The sequence below is a fragment of the Dipodomys merriami genome, unplaced genomic scaffold, assembly GCF_024711535.1.
Source record: "Dipodomys merriami isolate MVZ:Mamm:240054 unplaced genomic scaffold, mDipMer1.0.p SCAF_267, whole genome shotgun sequence".
Lineage (NCBI taxonomy): Eukaryota > Metazoa > Chordata > Mammalia > Rodentia > Heteromyidae > Dipodomys > Dipodomys merriami.
In genome coordinates this window covers 155,540-177,676 of record NW_027204126.1, presented here as the reverse complement: position 1 = coordinate 177,676, position 22,137 = coordinate 155,540, and the positions used below count along the sequence as shown (strand labels likewise).

The 22,137-nt window shown below is 38.2% G+C and overlaps 1 long non-coding RNA gene and 1 pseudogene across 1 annotated transcript; both read right to left on the bottom strand.

Moving 5' to 3' along the window:
• Positions 1-515: 515 nt before the first annotated feature.
• On the bottom strand, positions 516-612 carry LOC138837237 (U6 spliceosomal RNA; annotated as a pseudogene).
• A 5,321-nt stretch (positions 613-5,933) lies between these two features.
• Positions 5,934-14,283, bottom strand: LOC138837230 (uncharacterized). Its single transcript, XR_011375266.1, has 4 exons — positions 13,964-14,283; positions 11,716-11,849; positions 7,650-7,701; positions 5,934-5,973 (listed from the first exon to the last, which is right to left on the bottom strand). It is a non-coding gene; the product is annotated as an uncharacterized lncRNA (long non-coding RNA).
• Positions 14,284-22,137: the final 7,854 nt, after the last annotated feature.

Genomic DNA, 22,137 nt, shown 5'->3' with positions numbered 1-22,137 from the left:
ATTCAATAGTTTTTGTATACATGTATAATGATTTCTTCAGAGTTTGTGATTTTTTAATCAGAAACAATTTTAACTTACCTGTTGAAATGAGTAGTACAGAAACTAAAATATTTCTGGTGCTTGTCTGAAAAAGTATATTTTAAAATATACTATATTCTATGTTTGCATAATGTTCATAATTTACTTTATTTTCTCCTAGATATACTTTGAATTCTACATTATTTTATAATATTTAGGTTCATTAATGTGTCCTTTCTGATTGCATTCCATATAGAAACAGTTTGATTCCTTTTTTTCTAGGTCTTAATATTATTTTTCTTTGGGATAAAATGACAATGTTGTCTAATTTGAAAAGTTTTTTAAAGTTTATGCTATGTAAACGCCTTTCTGAGGTGAATATTTAATACACTGATGTCAAACTAAATTTAATTATATGAATTACGTGTATTGTTACAGTTGAAATTTTGTAATCAACTTTTTAATAACTGTTTTTCATTTCTTGCATCTGAAGAATGAAACATATGGAATACTTCTCAAATTTTCATATTATCCTTGTGCAAGTGCCATGTTAATCTCTGCATTGTAATTTGAGTATTCGTGCTGCTGAAGCATGTAGTATCCTCTAAATTTAAGTAGTTAATGATGCAATCTTTATACAAGCCTATATCTATGGGTGCCTACTTGTAACAAAGAAACTGTATTGTTCCGAACAATGCTATCGATCTTATTTCCCTAAAATTCTGTGAATAGCAGAAAAAATTATATTGATCAGTCAATTGCTCACATTTGCAAATTTTTTGTCAATGACTATCTTAAGTCTTTTTATTTGGAATTTGATCGTACTCTCAATTATTTATAGATAGGTCCAAGGTGATGGCTTTTTCAAGAACTTATTTATCCAACTGTGTTAGCTATGTGGACCTAATGGATTCAAAGTAAGCGTTGCTTAAGAGGTACTTCTAAACTTCTTCAGCTGATATTTTCCCAAATGAGGTGTTACTGTCACAAATGTCTACCTGAGCCTTTACCCTTCTTCCATGTGGGAACAGACCCACCAGAATATCTTACCCTGACAGCATAGATTGTCTTACTAGAGCAAAACTAATCTTGGTTACAAGGGATCATAGAGAGATGAACAGTTCAAACAGAACTGTTCAGACTAGAAGGTATTTTATCAAAATATAATTGTTTATTATACATTCCATTTCAAAAGTAGCTAAAGCCAAGAAGGTAAAAAAATTGTTCATATGCATGATTACTAAATGTCCTGGCCTGTCTACCATCCAACCAGGCAGGAACTTAAACTACTGCCTTTTTATCACCAAATATTTTCATAGTTGCAGGAGAAGTTCATATGTTTCTCCTCGTTATTAGGCATTAAATTGATACTGTTTTAATCACAGTGTTTCCTCTTGCCTCCATGCTGTAAATCTACAAATGGTAAAGCTTTAGGTCTAACTCTATCAAACACTAAGGTAGAGATAATGGAATAATACTTTAAAACAGAGTTGCCTTTGATACAGTAACTACAACAGAACAATGCAAACCTGTGCCTTTTAATTATATTATATATAGTTATATATTTTATATTTATATGTGCTGATTTTATATTTCACAAAGTAAAACTTACTAGAATTAGTTGATAATTGGACAAATAAATTGATATTTATTTATTCCAATAAATAGAATTGGAATATAAATAATTAGGTTTAAAATATATATTAGAATATAAAAAGTATCAATGCAATGTCTTTAGTGATTTAGTCTTTTGTGATATATCCTAACTGTTCTTGGTCTTCTGAATCCACATGGTAAAAAATCAATGTTTTCCTCTAATCTATAATGCATTTTACTCTGCTGCTCTGTTTATTGTTTTAACTCTCTTGTCCCAAACTGTTTTTCTCCATATTTCGGGAGCATTCCTATTGATTATACCTAAATTTTGCTAAGATGTCTAAAAAAACATTATTCTTCTGCAGTCCCCATGGGTCCTAGGATCCCAGGTCCCAGTTACCTGCATCATCAGATAACAGGGGCAAGACTTCTCACCAAGGCCCATGCGCCATGTCAGCACATAGTAATTGAAGACCAATCTCAATTTCTCATTTCCTATATTTCAGGGCCCCAATTCCTTGAAATGCTGGAATTAGCAGTAAGCAATTGTGGAATGCAAGGCAACTTGAAGAATGAAATAAGAAAATTTAAGAAAAAGTACTGTAATTAAAACATTCAACTTATAGATGACCAGCCCATATGAGTGAACAAGTTCACAATGTGTCATAAGATTATTTTTAATACCCCTCCCCTATGATTAATGAAAGATTTTATTCCAACATACGTGGCCCAAAAAATAGTTCCTTGAAGGATAGATCCATAATTGGTCTACCAAAGCCCAAAAAACTTGACTTAGAGGTCAAATGTAATTCAGAAAAATATTTGAAGCATTAAGGAGTGCTTCAAAACACTGGGACTTCAGTACAACATGGTTCTGTGGTATAAAAATGTCACTCTCAAACCAATGATAATCTACATTTAATCTTCTGAAAGTGTATTCCTTTTCAAATAAACTTTTTAAAATCACATTCGTCAAAATGACGGTTTACAAGTTGATGATACTTAGTGACATTACAAGTTTTTTAAGTGTAGGGAGCAAGTTACAATAGAGTTGAATTTTTTACACAGCACTAATGCCAAACACGTTCAACCATTCATTAAATTGTAGAAATAGTACCACCCACAATTTGTGTTTTTCAGTAAGGGCCTTCCAGAAATGTGTTAAATAGGTTAGCCTCCTAAATTTCAAACCCAAACCTGAGCTAATAAATTTCATCATTTAATAAGGTACACTTTAAAAAGTCACAAATAGTTGCCTTATCATATGTTATTTTATGTTTTCCCTCTGTCTAACATAGTAAGAAATATGACTTTAAGTCTTGAATATGGGTATTCATCAGAGATATGACAAACATAATATCTGTCTTCTATTTTTATCATATTCCTCTTTTGGAATAAATTTTAATTTTCTTCTTTTTCCAAAACTTAGAGGCAGTAGAAAATATTATTCCATGTAAAATAAAAGAATCACACCATTGTACAAAGTCATTTATAAAAATTCGTAGTTAGGAATACATTCTAAGCCATTTTTTAAACTTTCTTTTTGACTAAAGATTAATCTTCCAAATGGATGAGAATAAAATCTTGTTTAGGTGCTTCACCTCTCCAGTCTCCAGCAAATTGTTGCTGCAGATGAATCAATTATGGAAATATAAGCTGACATCAGTTCAAGAATATGCAGGATTGAAAGTCCATAGAATGCATATAAACCATTCAAAGTATTAATAGACAGTTTAACACAATAACTATCAGGAAGTTGAAACCAGAGAGGAATTATAGTAAAGACATAGAGTGAATGAAAAATGAACAAGGGGCAAGTACAGCTAGAATATTCAATGTAAACATATGATAAAGGAAGTGGTAAATTGGAAATAAATCTTGGAGAAAGGGTTGGTTGAGAATGATGGAAGGAGTGACTCAGATCTAGGAGCATTGGACAATTAGATGCACATATTTAATTGTAAAACAATTGCACAACCTTTTAAAATTCAGTTAAAAAACATAAGAAACAAAAAAACAGAAAAATCACAACCAAACAGCAATCTCCAGAGAGTATGAATATGACCTCTCAAAATTTTAATCAATTAATGAAGGGCAGTCTTGGGAAAAGCAAACAAAACTGTTCAAAGAGGGAAGTTTGGCATAGGGGAGAATTTTGAACAGAATTAAATAGAATGTCTAAGGTTATAAATCACCTAAATCTGCTGCAAATAGTATCTTTCTTCTACGAGTTTTCTGTCTGAACTGGATAATCCAGTCCTGAGACACACTTGGTAGCTTGTGAGGTTAGAGTGGAAGAAACAAGATCATGAACCCATTACTCCACTGGAGAGAAAACAATACTCTATATTTTCTCTAATCTCTCTTCACTACTCTTTCTTCATACTTTTAAGTCAATTGATTTTGAATTATATTTTTCCTTCTTTCTTCTGGCAAAGTAATTCATTAAATATTATTTGCCATTTTCTTCTTTCATGCTGTTTAATTGGCCAAGTGAGTCCATTAAATATCCCTCTTGCATTTGGTTGCCATGAAACAACATTAATGTTAATGAGGAGAAATCTAATGTAAAACTTTGTCTCCAGAATACAGCCCTAGAAGCTGTGATCACAAATATTTGGCTATTTTTTTCTTTTACCTTAAAAGATTTCTTGTGTCTAAAATGCCCACAAAAATAAGTACTCCATCACTTGTTGGTTCAATCAGAATTGTCTAAGCTCAAAGATATATTTTCCTAACAAGATGATGATAGGAAACAAAAAATACTGCACTTTTATCTTCTCTCTTAAGATTCTCCTTAGATACCATATTAGGAACAGTGAAGTTATTCTAGGCAAAATTATTTCAATAGATTATTTTTCTCTTGGTCTTGCATTTGTTCACCAAGATGGATGGAGGAGAATAGAATTAAATGACCCATACCTTGGAAGACAGTGTCTGTTACAAAAGGACAATGTTTCTATTTCCTACTTCTATGTCCTCCTCTTAGCTCTTGCCGGAGTTCCAATTAATCACAGCTTCTTGGCTTCATGTCTAGTGAAGCTGAAGGACTATATGGGCTCCACCACTGTGAAATCTTCATTATTTCTCTTTTAAAACTCTTTAAGTTGCCTCATTTGGATGTGGAATTTATTTTCATGTCTTCATTCAATCAGTTCTGCATTGTAGTGAGCCAAATAGGCTCTGTAAACTCACTTTAGGGAGTAAAAATACTAACACAATTTATATCAAAAAGTTTTGGCCTCTCCTTCACTGCTGAATACAATATACTTAGCTAAGTCTTCTAAGAAAACTTTTTTTTATTAACTTTTCCATTTGCTCAATTCTTGTCTGAACTTTTTGGCATATGTAATAACAGAAGTCTTCACTATCTCATATTAATAAGGATATTACTTTTGTAAGCCACTTAGAAATGTGAAATCATTGGTTTGAAGTATCCAATCAGATTTTTTTCTGTGTTTCACTGCTTCACATCAAAAGATTTTGTGGAAAGTGTTACAAACAAAAATGTGTAATCCCAACACCTTCTTTCATTGTGAAGAGCACTTTGTCCCTAAATATTTTGACTCAAATTATCTTTTTCAGATAATTACTCTTTGGTAATTAAAGGTAAATTCACAAATTTTGATGCCTTATTTTTTTTAAGAACTTTGAATTTAAATTCCAATACAACCTTGTTTCAAAGAGTGAAAATATATTTCCTGGTTAAGGACAATTCCAAGGAACCCTACAGGATTTACATGTTTGTTTAGTGTGAAAAAGAGCCATCTTAATACACATTGCTCCCTCTCTACTCTACTAAATCTCCTTGGATTTCTTTGCATGAAAGACTATTCTTCCAGGCAATTTAAATTTTCGTAATAGGCTAAGTTGTTAAAATTTTGAACAATTAAAATTTACCTGTCATAACTTTAAAACTCTTGAAAATCCTTTATCAGAACCGCTAATTCACCAATCCTAATTCCACCATTACCATCAAAAAGTTAACATGCTATTTTCATGATATAGTATCCAGGCAGCTATTATATTCCAGTGGCTTTGTTATCCGTATATATAACCATATTAGCTGATGCTAAGCACAATTAATTCCAAGATATGGAACCAGATTTTTTCATTTGTGGTTGTTGTTTTTGATGAACTATGTGATTTCTGTTTTCTTTGGGGTTTCCCCCTGTGGTTTATCCTTCTGATATATCATTTTGTATTGTATATACATTTACCTTAATTAGCGAAGGGAAGAGGAAAAGCATAATGGTGAGCCAATGGACAAAAGGCAAACCAATGCAATAGCAATACTCACAAGACAATATATTGGAAATGTACATTACAACTTGTGAGGGATGAAGGGGTGAAGGAAAACTGTGAAAAAAATGAGAAAAGGTTAACAAATTTGAAAAGTTATGATTTAATACCTTACAATTACTGTAACCCCACTGTACATCAGTTTGATAATAAAATTGAAAAATAAGCTGCGTAAAATATAATTTCACTGTATTGGCACAGGAAATAATATTCTTTATGTAGTAATATTTTAAAAATCAATACTATTTGGCATCTAATTTGTATTAATTACCCCTTATTTATCAGAGGGTCATCAACTTGAATGTTATCCAACTAGACAATATTTTCACAATATACTTGCCAAATTTTTCAAAAAAGAATAAATTTAGTACTTTCTCATTATAAAACAGAAAACTGTTTAAAATGCTATGGAAACCCATAACTTTTAAAAGTAAGTTGTTAAGAGGACAGAATATATGTGTTCTTCAAAATTCCTATGACTAATAACTACTCATTTTTAAATTCTCAACATTCCTGAGAGATTCTAAACAGTACCTGTTTGCATGTTATATAATTGTGCAATAAATGTAGTTTCCAATGGGGTGTTACAGACTGAGAAGTCAACAGAAAAATAACCACATTGTGGTAGAGGATAAAACTATGAAGCATGTGTAATAATTATTTCTTCAAGAGTAAGCTATTGTTTAACAGCGTAAGCTATTATTTTTATGACTATCAATCCCAAGATTTATGCCATAAAATCATCCTAGCCCAACAGTTTCCAACTTTTAAGGGGCACCTTAAAATTCCTTAATTCACATCATGAATACCTTATCTCTATTTTGAAAAAATACTACACCTCTGCTAATGTGACGCCCTCCTTGTTCTGAAAAGAACACCACAATACATTGATCTGCATCATTTTTCCTCCACTGGTATTCTTGAGATCAGAACACTTGCAAATATTATTTATATTTATACTTTTTTAACTATCATAGATATTCAGGATGCTAAGATAAAAAAATTATGGTTCAAAGCCCACCCAGGCAGGAAGGTTTCTTAGAATCTTATCTCCAAAAAAATTATCCACAAAAGCCAGACTCAAGTGGCACTGAGGTTGAAGTGGTAGGGCACGAGACTTGAGCATCAACAGGCTCAGAGACACTGTACAGGCCAAGAGTTCAAGCTCTAGGATGAACCAATAAAACAAAAACAAAATTGAAAAGAAACCCCAAACCTAGCATTTTTCTCCATGTATACAGAGGCACGTAAATAAGGAAATGACTTCCTGTTTTACATATAGGTAGAAGAAAGAAGATGTCACACAATTACTCTCTTCATACCATATTAAACCAAACCCTTAAAAAATTGTTTTTTCTAAATGTATAAATTAATGTCATCCATTTTTTGGCAACTCTGTCTAGATTATTCACATTAACATAGTATACATGAACTGTGGGAATTGTCTATTAACTATGTTCTAATTATAACTCTCTTGAAAGAATATCTAGACAAATAGAATGCCAGAATCATTTGTGAATTTAACAATTAATCCCTCTACTTAAAAATAATTTTGTAGTATACTATAGAATATGAAATTACAAATAAAACCAAAAAATATATTTTAAATCTAAATTCTAATTTAACAAGGTCTACAAAGTCCTACATTAGACGAACTTTGCTATTTCTCCAGATTTAAGCTTTTGTAATCCTTCAACATTAATTTGGAATCCAACAGAATGAGGCTGACTTACTTTTGCAAATTTTTGGATGGGAATCATGAGCTATTTTTCATCTAGGAATGTTCTGTAATGATGAGAGCATTTAAAACACAAGTGAGGATATATATGAGTTGCATTCAATAGGAAACTTGACTTCTCAAAACATAATGACAAAATTAGCCGAAACTTCCAACTGTGTATTCCTTTTTTGTTGTTTGGTTTGTTTTACTGAGTCAAAATTATTCTACCTGGTCCAGGGAAGGTATCGTTATGTAATTCCACTCTCTAATCTCCTGTTTGAGTGCTAGAATTCCAAGCTTGTAGCACTTTGCCCTGCCATAGTTTGTTTATTTAATCTAGAAACAGACTAGCAATTCTGAACTTCTCCTATGATCTTATCCACTAGACTGAATGCTCAGACTGTTTATGTACTATTTTCAAAGATGTTTTAACATTTGACACAGGATATGAACATTTTCAGATGCACCTGCAGGGTTCCCTGATTCATTCCACCATGGATCCTATAATAATAATGATTACTTGACTTTCTTACTATCTCTGGTACCTACCTATGTAATATTCTCAACTTCTGGGGGAATGTTCACTTGAAGGCTTTCTAATATTTAAAATTATCATTTGATTCTAATCTTACTCAGGACTTATTTTCTATTGTTTTCTAACTTTTCTACATATTCTGAGAGTTGTTTCATTTGTGTCTTTTTGTGTGCACCTATAAGTGCCTCTGTGTGTATGTGTATGTTCGTATGTATGTATGCAAAAACCTAAAGCTGCTATTCAGCAATGTTGCTCGTGACTGGTATTCCAGCTTTTGGCTGATTAATTATAGGTAGTGTCTCAAAGCCTATACTGTCCAAGCTGGATGCAAATTGAACTTCCCAGACTCCTTTACATTCTTAGGTTTTATTTTTCCAGGAGTATCAACTTTTAAACTTCAAACACTTTTGCGAATGTAAAGTCTAACCTGTAGCCCAGATTTTTAACTCAAGAATTCATATAAAGATAGATGAACATATACATTACATATCCTGAGTGTACACTGTTAGAAATGTGATCATAAACCAAGTTGTTGTGAAATCTGAGGATTGGGGTTTAAAGTCAGCACGGGTAGGAAAGTCCTGGAGACTCTTTTCTCCAATAATTACTAGAAAATTGGAAGTGGCACTGTGGCTCAAGTGCAAGAGCCCTAGCCTTGAGCTGCGTTTCAGAGGGACAGCAACCTGTCCTATATTTCAAGTGCCACAAACAACAAAAACAACAACAAAAAGAATATAAGAAAAGGAAAGAATAAGGAATGTGATCTTAGCCACCAGGTTCATTGCTGGTATAATTCCTGTTCTCTCAAGATGGATTCTTTATTTCCAGTTACGTGTACACTCTCCTATATCTGACTTGCATTGGAAACAGAATCATTCTTCCATTCTCCTTTTTGCACATTTACGTGATTAGCAAGCGTGATTTAGAAAGGCAGTGGCCTCATGCTTCATGTTCCACTTAGGAGTAATGCTTTCTCTATATCACTCTCATAAATCTACATATTGGATTTGGCTTTATTTTTTCAATGTTTTCTTATTTGTTGAGTCTTCTATATTTTATTGAACACTTATACATAAACACAGAACTTCTTTTTCTCTTATAATTGCTATTGTTTGTCTTACTCTTAACTCATGTACACTTGGGAAATTCATGCGCAGCACATAGACTCACAAAAATGATCTGAGAACCTTCTTCCCATTTAAAATTCACCTTAATTTACAGAGCACATAGGAAGTTTGAACAAAATGTTCTCATGGATAATGTATTTATAAGCAATTTAAATTTCATTTCTCTTTACTAAGTTGTCTCTGAAACACGTGTTACCTCATGGCCAAAAGTATCTTTGTGCTATTTCAATGAAGCAAGAAAACATTCATTTTTTTTCCGGAGCAGCACCATAGATTGTTACTGGAAGTAAGTGGAAGTAACTGTTACTGGATGTGGAAACTGATCCCAGGAGAGGAATTGAACATAGAGAAATGACAAAGTTCAAGTTAACTATTGCTTTCTTTTTTACTGTATAAGAAAAGGATCCTAGGCTGGAAGGAAATTCTGTCCCTGACTTTTGTGAGTGTGTCCTTTACTCATATAAAACTTGTCTGTGAACTTCTGGTTGAGAGTATTACAAAAGGAAACAATGTGTCATTTGAAGGCCAGTATAGAACAAAAGGAAGTCACTTTATTTTAAAAATGTTCTACTGCAAAGAAGCAAAGATATGGAGGCTTTAAATTGTCTTATGGATGGATGTTTCACTCCTGAGATGATTCTCTTGTTGCAGGAATCAGTTATCAATTCCTTTAGTCAAGTCCTGAGTTTTCCATAGCAATAAGGATTCCAAAAAAGCAGGATCCAGTGAGTATGATAAGCAAAAGCAGCCTATTTTCAGACCACCATTATTTTAAGGAGAGTCCCAAAGAAATACCCAGGGTTTGTTTTGTTTCCTTGTTTATTTAGTTTGTGCTGGTTCTGGCGCTTGAACTTAGAGACTGGCCACTGTCCCTGAACAGTTGTCTTTCTTTCCCACCTGGCCCAAAGCTAGTACTCCGCTGCTTGAGCCAAACCTCCACTTCGGGATTTTTGGTGTTTAATTACAGATACGGGTTGACAGACTCTCTTTCCTGGGTTGGCTTTGAACTAAGACAATAAGAAAGCTAAGTGACATCAACTGTATGTACTTCTCTTTTGAACCAAGAAATATTAGATGAAGTTTATTATAAAGTTACTATTTGACAATTTTTAAAAAAGAGAATATGTTTAGCAAAGAAGCCATAACAAATAACTCAGCAAAAGTAGGTGAACTACTCAATCATTTGGGAAGATTACTATTGACTTCATCATTCCTTTGAGGGAAAATTAAAGCCATATTTGTAATTTTTTGTTGGTTGTGATTATTGAATATTGATCCTTGGCATTGTCTCTCAGCTCTTCAGCACAAATTGAGCACTCTACCACTTTAGCTACAGCACCACTTCCGAGTATCTGGAGTTAATTGAAGGTAAGTGTTTCATGGACTTTCCTGACCAGGCTGGCTTTGAACCACAATCCTCTGGTCTCAACCTCCTGAGTAGCTAGGATTACAGACATGAGCCACCAACACCCGGCTCATATTTGCATTTCTGTGCACTTAATGTCACTATGTAGACAAAGAATGGAAATCTGAACCAAATGATGTGACATTGAAGCTTGCCAGAATGATTGAGTTAGCAAAAAATATGTCCTCCTTTCCCATTTTGTTACATTAATGACCCATGAGCTATGGGACTCTTACATTAGCATCCTCTTCCATCTTTGTAGGTGTATTTAGTATCAGAAACTGTTCACAGAGAAATATAGAAAGACAGATTTTTAGAAAGCAAAGGATATCAGGTGGGAAAGAACAGCATAGAAGGAGATACATTTATCACACAGAGATTAAGAACTAGCCTAGGAGATTTGGAATGCTAAAGGCAATGAGGAATAAGCCTATTTGATAACTAGTTCTTCAATATCCAAAAATGGTTTCCTAGAACGGTTTCTGCTATACCTTAGTTACGATCATTTTTTCTTTCCATCTGGAGTTATTCCTTCTCTTCTGTCACAACTGTTAATTAGCCTCTGCCCTTTTGGTGCGAAGACTTGCAAAAAGAGTTTCCAAATCTCACTTAGACTGTTGTTGTTGTTGCTACTTTTGTTGTTTTGGCAGTCCTGGAGCTATAACTCGTGCTTGGGAATTTTCCTCAGCTTTATTTTTTTTCCTCAAGGCTAACCATCCACCATTTGAGGCACAGGACCACTTCCAGTGTTTCCTTTGCAATTTATGTGCTACTGAGGAATTGAACCCAGGGTTTCATGCATGCTAGGCAATCACCAAACCATGAAGCCACATTCCCAGAACCCTAAATGACTTTCTTAAGATGGCATTACATTTTCATTCTGTAACTATGTATCATAATTTTAACCAGAAATTTTTGCTAGAAAAGAGCATTGAACACAGTACTGAGTCCAGTAAGGCTAGTTGGATAATGGATTACTGTCACAGTGTAGTCAGGGCACAGAGGGAATTACCTCATGGAGCTGGTACAACATAGTGAGCAAGACAGAGCCTGACCCACAGTCTACCTCCAGAATGAGAGGGCCACCTTGGTTTCAACCATATGGAGATGCTGGGCCACCTCCTCCAGCACCCATTGAATCAGTTCCTGAGAGAGAAAGAGAAAGAAAGAAGGTCAGAATTACACTTAAGCCAGGTGCCGGTGGCTCAGGCCTATAATCCTAAGTATAATGGAGGCTGAGATATGAAGATCGTGGTTTATAGCCAGCCCGGCAGGAACACCTGTGAAACTCTTATCTCCAAAAACCACCAGAAAACTGGAAGTGGTGCTGTGACGCAAGTGGTAGAGTGCTAGCTTTGAGCTGAGGAGCTGGGGGAGCTGCCCCAGGCCCAAAGTTCAAGCCCCATGACTGAAAAGAAGTGGACTTCCCACCACAAGAAGTGGATTGAATTGCACCCATTGTCCTAAGGAGCATGGCAGAGAAGTCAGACAGAGCTTCCTGTCAGCTAGGAGTCATTAGTAGGTCACCTGGCTTCTCTGTGCCTCAGTTTCCCCAGCTTCAAAAGTGAACAAAATGAAGGATCCCGTTACTCATAGGGATAGGATAATAAAGAAAAAGAGCCATGTTTTGTTTCATAATCCTATACCTGTTTCACCATTAATAACACACACTATCTGAGATCTTTCTGGGAATCTTCCTATCATATAGTCACAGAATTGCCAAGAACAGGATCAGATGGCCCCTCCCTCTGTGCCTGTCCCTGCTCCAGAGATCCCTCTGTATTAATCCCTTGTTTCCTCAACTGTACCATTAGGAGATTGAAGTCCAATGGTTGAGGCCCAACCCAGAGCTTCACCTCTGGTCAAGAATCAGCTGCCATGGACTGAGTTTGGGACAATCCATCTAAACTAATGACTGAGCGTGGTGCTACATGTCTACCATCCCAACTACAGAAGACCAGGCCTGGTGGATCATGCCTGTCACAAATAGGAGGACCATGATCCAGCCCAGCCTGAGCATATATTAATTCTCCATCTCAGAAATGCCCAAGACAGAAATGCTTGACTCGCATTGTAGAAGACCTGACTGGCAAGCCTTAGGTCTTTAGGTCTAACCCTAATATACCAAAAGAACCAGAGTCCCAGTGCCAGAGGCTCATGCCTATAATCCTACATACTCAGGAGGCTGAGATCTGAAGATCACAGCTCAAGATTTAAGATAGGGTTGGCCTCGCCCATCAGACGTCATGATGAGAAGACCCAGAGTCTGACCTATGCTGTTGCACTCCATACTAGCAGAACTCATATCCTTACTAAGTGTTGGTCATGCTCTCTGTCCCCCTGGGAAGCCATCCCCTGCAGGCCACACTCCCATGTCCTCTAAATCTCCCACTGCCACCAATCAGGCTCAAGGGAGTACCCAGCTCCATTGCACACAGAACCCTTGTTCTTGTAATTTAACAGTGCTGTGTCCCCTTCAAGCCTCTCACCTTTCCAGGCCCCCAGACCTCAGCTGTGAAGCCCATACATGCCTCAAAAATAGCAGTAGAATTTACCAAAACATTCTTCCTCCTGGTTACAACCCAATTCTACACACACACACACACACACACACACACACACACACACACACACACACACACACACACACACACACACACATTCAGACCGGTGACAGAAGACTCATCCATGCAGCACCTGCAATTTGCCAACTGATCACTCACCTGAGCACAGTCAGGCTGTACAAGGAAAAAGATTTTCTCTCTCTCTCTCTGTCTCTCTGACTATGTCTCTGTCTCTCTGTCTCTATGTCTTCAGGTGAAAGGTTGACCGAACACAGAACACAAGGGTTCACACAGCAAGGGTGTCTATCTTCTGCATCCAACACCTCCCATCCCCAGAAAAAAAGAAAAAGACCCCACAAGGCAGGTGTAGACATGCTCCTCCCCACCTCTGACTAAAGCCACCGGGTTTTCACCAGGGAGAGGAAGGGTGCAGATGTGCGGCAGTGTGGCTCCCACTACTCCAGGCCAGGGGATCTGTGGCGCCCACTCCTCACTCAACCATATATCTCCCCGTTTCCTGGGATACTAGCTGCTGGGGATGGGGGTGAGATCCTCGGGTCAACACCCACCCCCACCCCTGGGGCACATTTGTGGCAGGGCGTGGGCCAGACTGTGGGGCACAGGGGAGGCGCGGGTCCAGGTCAGAGAGGAGGGGATATGAGGTGCAAGGTGCAGGGATGTGTGGCAGCCACTCACATGTGTTGCTGGCAGAAGCTGTTGGCAGCTGCTACAGGTGTGGCAAGCAGCAATGGCAGAGGACTGACACACACTCAGGCCCTGAGCAGAGGACAGGGGAGCAAGGACCAGGTCCTGGCCGCAAGCTGGCTCCTGGCCCACCATTGCACCATTGCCTGAGAAAACCATGGGTCTGAGCCCACAGCACCAGGTTTGAAATGCTGCTCCATGGGGAAGGGGGTGAGGGGGCCAGGGCTCAGGCAGACACATGATGGGCCTGAGGAAGGCCTTTCCTCCTAGGCCTCGAGTATCTTGCTCACCACTCAGCCACCTCTACCTTCCTCAACTGCTGGAAGTGGTGTCAACAAACAGAGGGAATTATGGTGCTACTGGTCGGCATGGAATGTGGGCGTGGCCACCATTCTTGTATCCCATTGGTCAGAAAGAACCATGAAACAATGGGGGTGTGGCTGGAATCCTGTGATGCAGGTAGAATGACGCAGCCCATTCCCCAGGGAACTCTGTCCATGACAGTTGGGGACAAGAGGGTGACCTGCTTTAGCCGGATGGCTGCACAGATTGTTGTCTATGTCTGTTTGTTCCCAGACCTTGAACTCAGGATCTGGGCACAATCTGTGAGTTGCTTTTGATCAAAGCTAGCTCTCTACCACTGGAGCCACATGGCTTTACTTCTGGCTTTGTTGGCACTAGTTTGACAGGAGTCTCAAGGGCTTTCCTGTCTGGGGTGACTTTGACCATGATCCTCCTTTCACAAACTTGTAAGTTTTAAGGAGGACTGCTGAGAGCCACTGATGCCTGACTAATCATTGGTTTTGCTGATGTTCTTGGACAGACCTGTGAGTTCCCTATCCTCAGGTTGAAGTGGTAGGAGCTGGAGCACACAGTTTGAATCCTGGTCCTACCACCAACAAATGGCAGGAGATCCTATGAAACTCATTCCTATTCATATGACTACCAAAGGAATGTGATGTATATCATGATTAAATGGGCAGTACTTGAATGATTTGAGGATAAAACTATACACAATTACATTATAGGACACTGGTCGATATTAATTAATACTTTATGAAGCATTTAAACAATCACATTCATTAAATGGAGGCCAAATGAAATACCTACGAATTGGGCATCACATAGCATGGAGATGCTATTTTTTTTCTGCCAGGACTGGAATTTGAACTGATGGCCTAGGTATCCCTGCTGTTGCACTGTGTAGAAAGAGGAAGCTTGCCTCCTTGAATTCAAGAAATTCAAAGTCTGTTCCTTAGGCCTGAAATCGATGCCCACCACTAGAAAACATCATATTTGTGTACATTTTAAATATATGATTTATATTTATATACATATGTTGATTCTATATTGCATTCAGTGTAGTTATTTATTTTATTTTTTGTTTTATTCATGTATTGACTTCTCATTTTATTGACTAATATGACTCATAGAACAGTGATTACATTGATTACATAGGATATAGGTTTGCATATGTATTGCACATCCTTCCTGACACCCAGGACTTTCACAGAAAAGGAAAACGTGTCAGCATCAACTTCTTACTACATGATTCATTTTTTGGGAGTGCTGGCATCTGAACTCACAGCCTACAAGGCCCAATTCATGAATGGGTGAGTGTCAGCCTGGCATCCTGTGGCAAATTGAGCTGACAGGCAGCTCTGAGTACCTGAAATCGAGCCCCAGCGGTTGACAAAATAAGAACAGATTGACATGCAGATGGTAGTACACTAATAAATATATATCTTTATAGAGTGCCAGAGATGTCTATACATTATTCGGTATTATAGACTACATTCCTACCAATACTTGGGTATTTATAATGCCTCCATATAATTAATGTTATTGTTTTCATTCTTAACAAACTCTTAAGTAAATCAATCAGTATCCTGAAATTATTACATTCTGTAAGTAATAGTATTATTTTAATGCTTCATAAATATTAAATAAAATCAGTCTTCTGAAATTATGCTGTCTAATTTTATAGGAGCATCATTCACCATCAATTCATTCAACCTTGACATTGATAATATTCCCTTGTTATTCCCATGGATGGGAACGAGTCTCTTAGTATCTCCTGCCATTGATTGGTGTCAGGACTAGGATTTGAAATCAAGGCCTACATTGCCACGTGGACCTATGACTTCCTCAATAGTCTGACAACCTTCAGCAATGCAAGGTGAAGTACCCTTTGCAACAGTGTCATTCAGACCCAGGAGGGTCACCGTGCAAAGGAAGAAAACATAAAAAGGCCATCTCGCTGCATTTTTTCTGTACATTTTTGCCACACAAGGCTTGGGGGTCTAGGATCTCAGGATCTACTGTATGTCCAGTGGCTGCACCCCAGCATAGGGTGTCGAAGCTGAGGCAGAGTTACCACAACCTGAGTTCAAACCCCCTACTGAGCAAAAAATAATGAAAAGAAATTAGCTCCCTGGCTTGCAATTCACCCCGTTTTTCTGCCAGGCTATGGATTTGAACTCAAGTTCTGGGGAAATCTGCAGCACTGTGTTAGAAGGGCAAGCTCACCGTACTTGAAGATAAGAAAGTCAGGCCTGTACTCTAAGCCAAAATTCAAGCCCCAGCCTTGGAAAACATACTATTTATATACATTGAAAATGCAGGATTTGTACTTACCTATGGGTGTTCAGTCCATACACGTTTGGTGTGGTTGTTCCTTGTACTTTTTGTTTTATTCATTTATTTACCATTGAATTTACTATGATGACACCCATTCCCTTTATTATATTGATGACATCCTATCACATGGAATCTAAATTTGTAGAAGTGTTCTCCATCATGCCTAACACCCAGGACTCTCAGAGAAAAGGAAAAAAGTTTCACACTTGGTTTCTTACTGCCTGATCCAATTTTTGGTAGTGCTGGGATCTGAACTCAGGGCCTAGCAGGACCAATTGGTGAATAGTTCAAAGTGACCACACCAGCCTGTGAGGCACTAAGGAGGTAGGCCATTCCGAGGACCTGAGATGAAGCCCTGGTTGGGGCCAATATAGTCATAAATTCATCATTTAAACAGAGGATCTATATTTCCATACATGGATGGGCAGCATCTTGCATTCGGTGTAGTCATTCTTTTATTTTGTGTCTTATTCATTGATGTATTGTGTATTTTCTTGAATATAGGATAACAGATATAACTGTGGTGACCTGGATGACAAACTATTCTCATGAGTATAGAGTTCCGTATACATTCTCCATCCTAGCTGAGACCCAGGACTTGCACAGCACAGGAAAACTGGTGCAATGACTGGCTTCTCACATCAGGGTGAATTTTGGCAGTGCTGGGATTTGAACTTTGGGCCTAGGAGGCCCAACTGCCCAATGGGTCCATGTGATCACACCAGACTGTGAGCCACTAAGGAGCTGGTCGGTTCCCAGGAACAGAGATCGAGCAACGGGGGGGCCACAATTGTCCTGAATGCATCATTTAAACATGGGATGTGTACTCAAATCTATGTGTGGACTGCATTGTGCATTTAGTGTAGTTATTCTATTTTGTATGCTATTCATGGATGTATTGTGTATTTTCTTCAGTATATGATGACAGGTATAACTGGGCTCACATGATAACAACCTATTTCCGTGGCCACAGGGTGGCCCATGCATTCTTCATCCTAGCTGAGACCCAGGACTTACACAGGAAAGGAACACAGGTGCAACAATTGGCTTCTGACATCAGGATGAATCTTTTGGCACTGCTGGGATCTCAACTCCGGGACTAGCAGACCCAATTGACGAATGGGTCCATGTGAGCACACCAGTCTGTGATCCACTAAGGAGTAAGGCCATTCCCAGGACCTGAGATGGACCCCCAGGTGAGGGTGTGGGGGGAGGGCACACAGCAGTCATCCATTCATAAGTTGAAGGTAGTATGCAAATAAGTACACAATTGTATAGAGTAGGAGAGATGATAACCTGTGATGGAATCCAATCTACCATGTGTCTACTGATTTTTGGATCTTTCCAGATGTCTTCATTTCATGACTGTGATGATTATTGTCATGCTTAATCAACACTGCTTTACAAATAAGTGATACCCCATGAGTCTTGCCTATCATTTCCTAGTCACATCATGCTTTAACTACTTATTCGATGATATCAATCGCATTCCATGACTTTTCCTGTATCTCAGGATTTCCCGCCATTGCTTTCTCATGGGGGTGGGCTGAATTCAAGCCTCAGGCATGGAAAACATACTCCGTATATACATTTTAAAGACAGGATTTATACTTCCATACAGATGGTCAGTAGATACCGTGTTTGGTGTGGTAGGATTTATACTTCCATATAGATGTTCAGTCCATATCACGTTTAGTGTGGTCATTCATTTGATTTATTTTTTATTCATTTATTTACGATTTATTCATTGACTTTCATGACACCTATACCATTTATTACATTGTTTACATCATATTACATACCATCTAGATTTGTAGATGTGTTCTCCATCATGCCTGACACCCTGGACTCTCCCAGAAAAGGAAAACATATATCACACTCTGCTTCTTACTCAAAGATTAAATATTTGGCAGTGCTGGGATCTGAACTCAGGGCCTAGCAGGCCCAATTCATGATTGGATGAGTGTGAGCACAGAAGCCTCTAGCCAATGAAGCTGTGAGGTCGTTCTTAGGTGCTGAGATCATGACCCAGGATTGGCCAAAACAGCAATACATGGATAGGCAGAAGGTGGTATACAAATAAATATATATTGTTAAAGAGTTCCAGAGCTGTCTATCTATGACTGAATGACATCTACTACGTTCCTACCAACTTTTAGGTATTTATTATATCTCCATTGAAAAAATATTATTCTTTTCATGCTCAATAAACTATTAATTAAGGTCAATCAACATCCTAGGATTATTGCATCCAATTTTAGACTAGACAAATGTATGAACTACTCTTTCAATCTGTATTCTTATGCATAGGAATGAATCTCTTGTGATCTCCTGCTATTAGTGTGTAAGGATTATGATTTGAACCCAGAGCCTATGTTGACATGTTGGCTTATGGCTTCCCTGATAGCCTGCCAGCCATCAGCAATGGCAGGCCAGGTCCACTTTGAAACCATGTCATTCAGACCCAGGATGGTCACCATGCAAAGAAAAACTTGTAAAACCCTGAGTCCTCTACAGCTCCCCAATTTTTGTGCTGTTGTGCTTTTTTTTTTCTTCCTGCAAACCCTCTGGGCCTAGGGTCCCAGGATCAGCTTTGGGTCCCGAGGCTGCACCCCATCCTAGGGAGAGTGAAGCTGAGTCAGAGTTGTCATGACCTGAGTTCAAGCACCGTGGTTGGCAAAATTAATTAACTAATTAATTCATTAATTAACCAACTAACTAACTAAATTGAAATAATAAAGCTCCTTGGTTTGGAATTTCTTCTAGTTTTCTTTCCTAGCCTGGGATTTGAACTCAGAGTCTTGATGAATCCGTAGCAATGTGACAGAAGGCTCAGAGTTGTTATTACTTGAGTTCAAACCCCATGCCAAGCCAAAAATAAATAAGTCACTGACCTCAGGAGGGAAGTTAGTTGTGAAGATGGGAGGGAAGGGATGGTAGGGGAAAAACAAACGAGGAGGCAACAATGCTCAATAGGAAATGTACTCATTACTTTGCTCATGTAACTGCGACCCCTCTGTACAACATTTTAAAATGAAAAACGTACAAAATTATGTAGTGCTCAAGAAGCACTTTGGGAGTAAGGGATGGATGTCTGAATAGCTGTACAAAATTCTACACTGATTTTTTTCAGTGTTCAGTATGGAACTGAATAAATGTAACTGTTTCTGTTACAAATAATAAGTCACTGTCTTGGAACTGGGGCCAGTATTTCTGCCATTGCTGGGATTTGAGCTCACTGTCTAAGTAACTGTATTGCACCTTGGGTGAAGGCTAAGCTCCTTGTCCTTGAGGGAAAGATTTTCAAGCTAGTGTTCCCAGGGCCTGAATTAAGGCCTTGCAATTGAAAAAAATATTTGTATACATGTGTAATATAAGATATATAGGTACATATGTATATTTATTTCATATTATGATTATTATTGATTTTGTATTTAATTTTTTATTCATTTAATTGTTTATTTATTTAGTATTATTATACACATAATAGTTATTATGTTGTGTACATATATTATAAAATTATACACAATAATTCAGTACATTGACTCATTTTCATTAATACTTAATTAAGTGTTGAAACATGATACATAATTAAATGGAGGCATTTGTCAAGTCATCACATGGTTAGAGTCTGTCCCTAGTATGAGCTTTGTCTTATTTATCTTGGACAACTTCCTATAGGGATTTGTTTAGATGATTTATACTCAGAAGCCTTTTCTTGTGGATAGGCAAGTTGAGGGATAAAATCGTAAGGTTGAGGCTGGGAATGTAGCTTAGTGGTAGAGAGCTTGCTCAGCATGCTTGAATGCCAGGGTTTGAATCCTCAGTGCCACATACTCAGAAAAAGCCAGAAGTTGTGGTGTGATTCAAGTGGTAGAGTGCTAGCATTGAGCAAAAGAAGCTCAAAGACAGTACCCAGGCCCTAATTTGAAGCCCCAGGTCTGGCAAAAACAATACGCCAGATTCCAGTGGCTCTGGAAACCTACTTTCTCAGGAGGCTGAGATCTTAAGATCACAGTTTGAAGACAGCCTAAGGAAGGAAAGCCTGTTAGACTCTTACCTCCAATGAACCATCAAAAAACCCCATGTGGCACTGTGGGTCAAGTGGTAGAGTGTTTGCCTTGAGCTGAATTGCTCACAGACAGAGCCCAGGCTTCAGTTTGAAACACACACTGGATAAAGAGTGAGGGATAATCAAAGTAATTTTCCTATTTGCTATTTATGAGAATATGGTTTGGAAAATGAATGATGATGTACACCAGAATTGGAGTCAGACCTCAAGGTTCAAGTGTAGCACATACATAATCCCAGCCTCTCAGATTCTAGCATTATAAACTTGCATCCTACAAGGTTCTGAAAGGCACATTGTTGAAAGGCTTAATATGCTCCCCAAACCCTTTGTGATAAGCAGTTGACTTGTATTGTCAAGGTCATTACAGTTCAGACCCTAGCAGAGAACCAATAGCTTACACCCATCACCCTAGCTCAGGAGGCTGAGGTCTCTATCACAGGGTGAAACCAGCCAAGGTAGGGAAGTCTAGGACATTCTGGCTTCCTGTTCTGAAAGGTCAGATGCTCAAGAAATTCCTGTGTTTCGCTTGGTGATGAGAAGTTACTTGCACTCTAAATGTTCTTGGAGTTCTTGAGCTACAGAAGAAGGAAAGAAATATTATTGACCCAATCGGGGTTCAAATGAAGTTCTCAGGATCCAAGCCCTGGCTCTGTTAGCAGAAAGAACTCCAGAGTAACACTGTATTTGAAGCACAGAAAACAGTTTCAAAAGCCAGGCTAGGTGCAGAGAACTAGGCCTGCAGGATTAGGAGGCAGAATGTACACACTCAACAGGGAAGGGAAGTGAGCTGCAAAACCACTTCATTCATTCCAGGCACAGCCAGCAATGGGAGAAACCTGAAACATTTGTTAGAGTTACAGCAGGGTCAGGCTTCTCTCAGTATCTTCAAACGATGACTAATTAAATTTCCTCCCTCAGGTGAAGGGAGCCTCAGGCTATCTTTAGGTTACCTACAGAGAGCCAGTTTTGTGGGGAAGAGGAGAGGAACAGAGTAGAAAACCCTGCTCTCTGGTCTTAAGGTGTGGGCTTTTGACTCTCCATTTTTCAGGTTTGAAGGCCCTCCTATCTCTGCCAGTCCATTTTCCTTACTACATTCTCCACATCATTAATGCAAATCCACAGTCCAAGGAGGAGCAGGGCCATTTCTCTTCTGTCTCCAAGCACCTGAGTTAGAACCTGGCTCTGCCCTCTTGACTCTGGGGCTCTTGGCTGCCTGAGAAGTGGGACAGAGACAGTCATCCTGATCTGCGTTTGTGTGAAGGTGATGCTGGAGTCCTGGAACACTGCAGAAAGACTCGTGACTGGGAAGTGTTCCCTTGTTTCCTTCTGATGTCAAAAACGGATTCATCTATCAGCTTTCTTCCTTCTTTCCTTTCTTCCTTTCTTCCTACCTACCTTCCTTCCTTCCTTCCTTCTTTCCTTCCTTCCTTCCTTCCTTCCTTCCGTCCTTCTT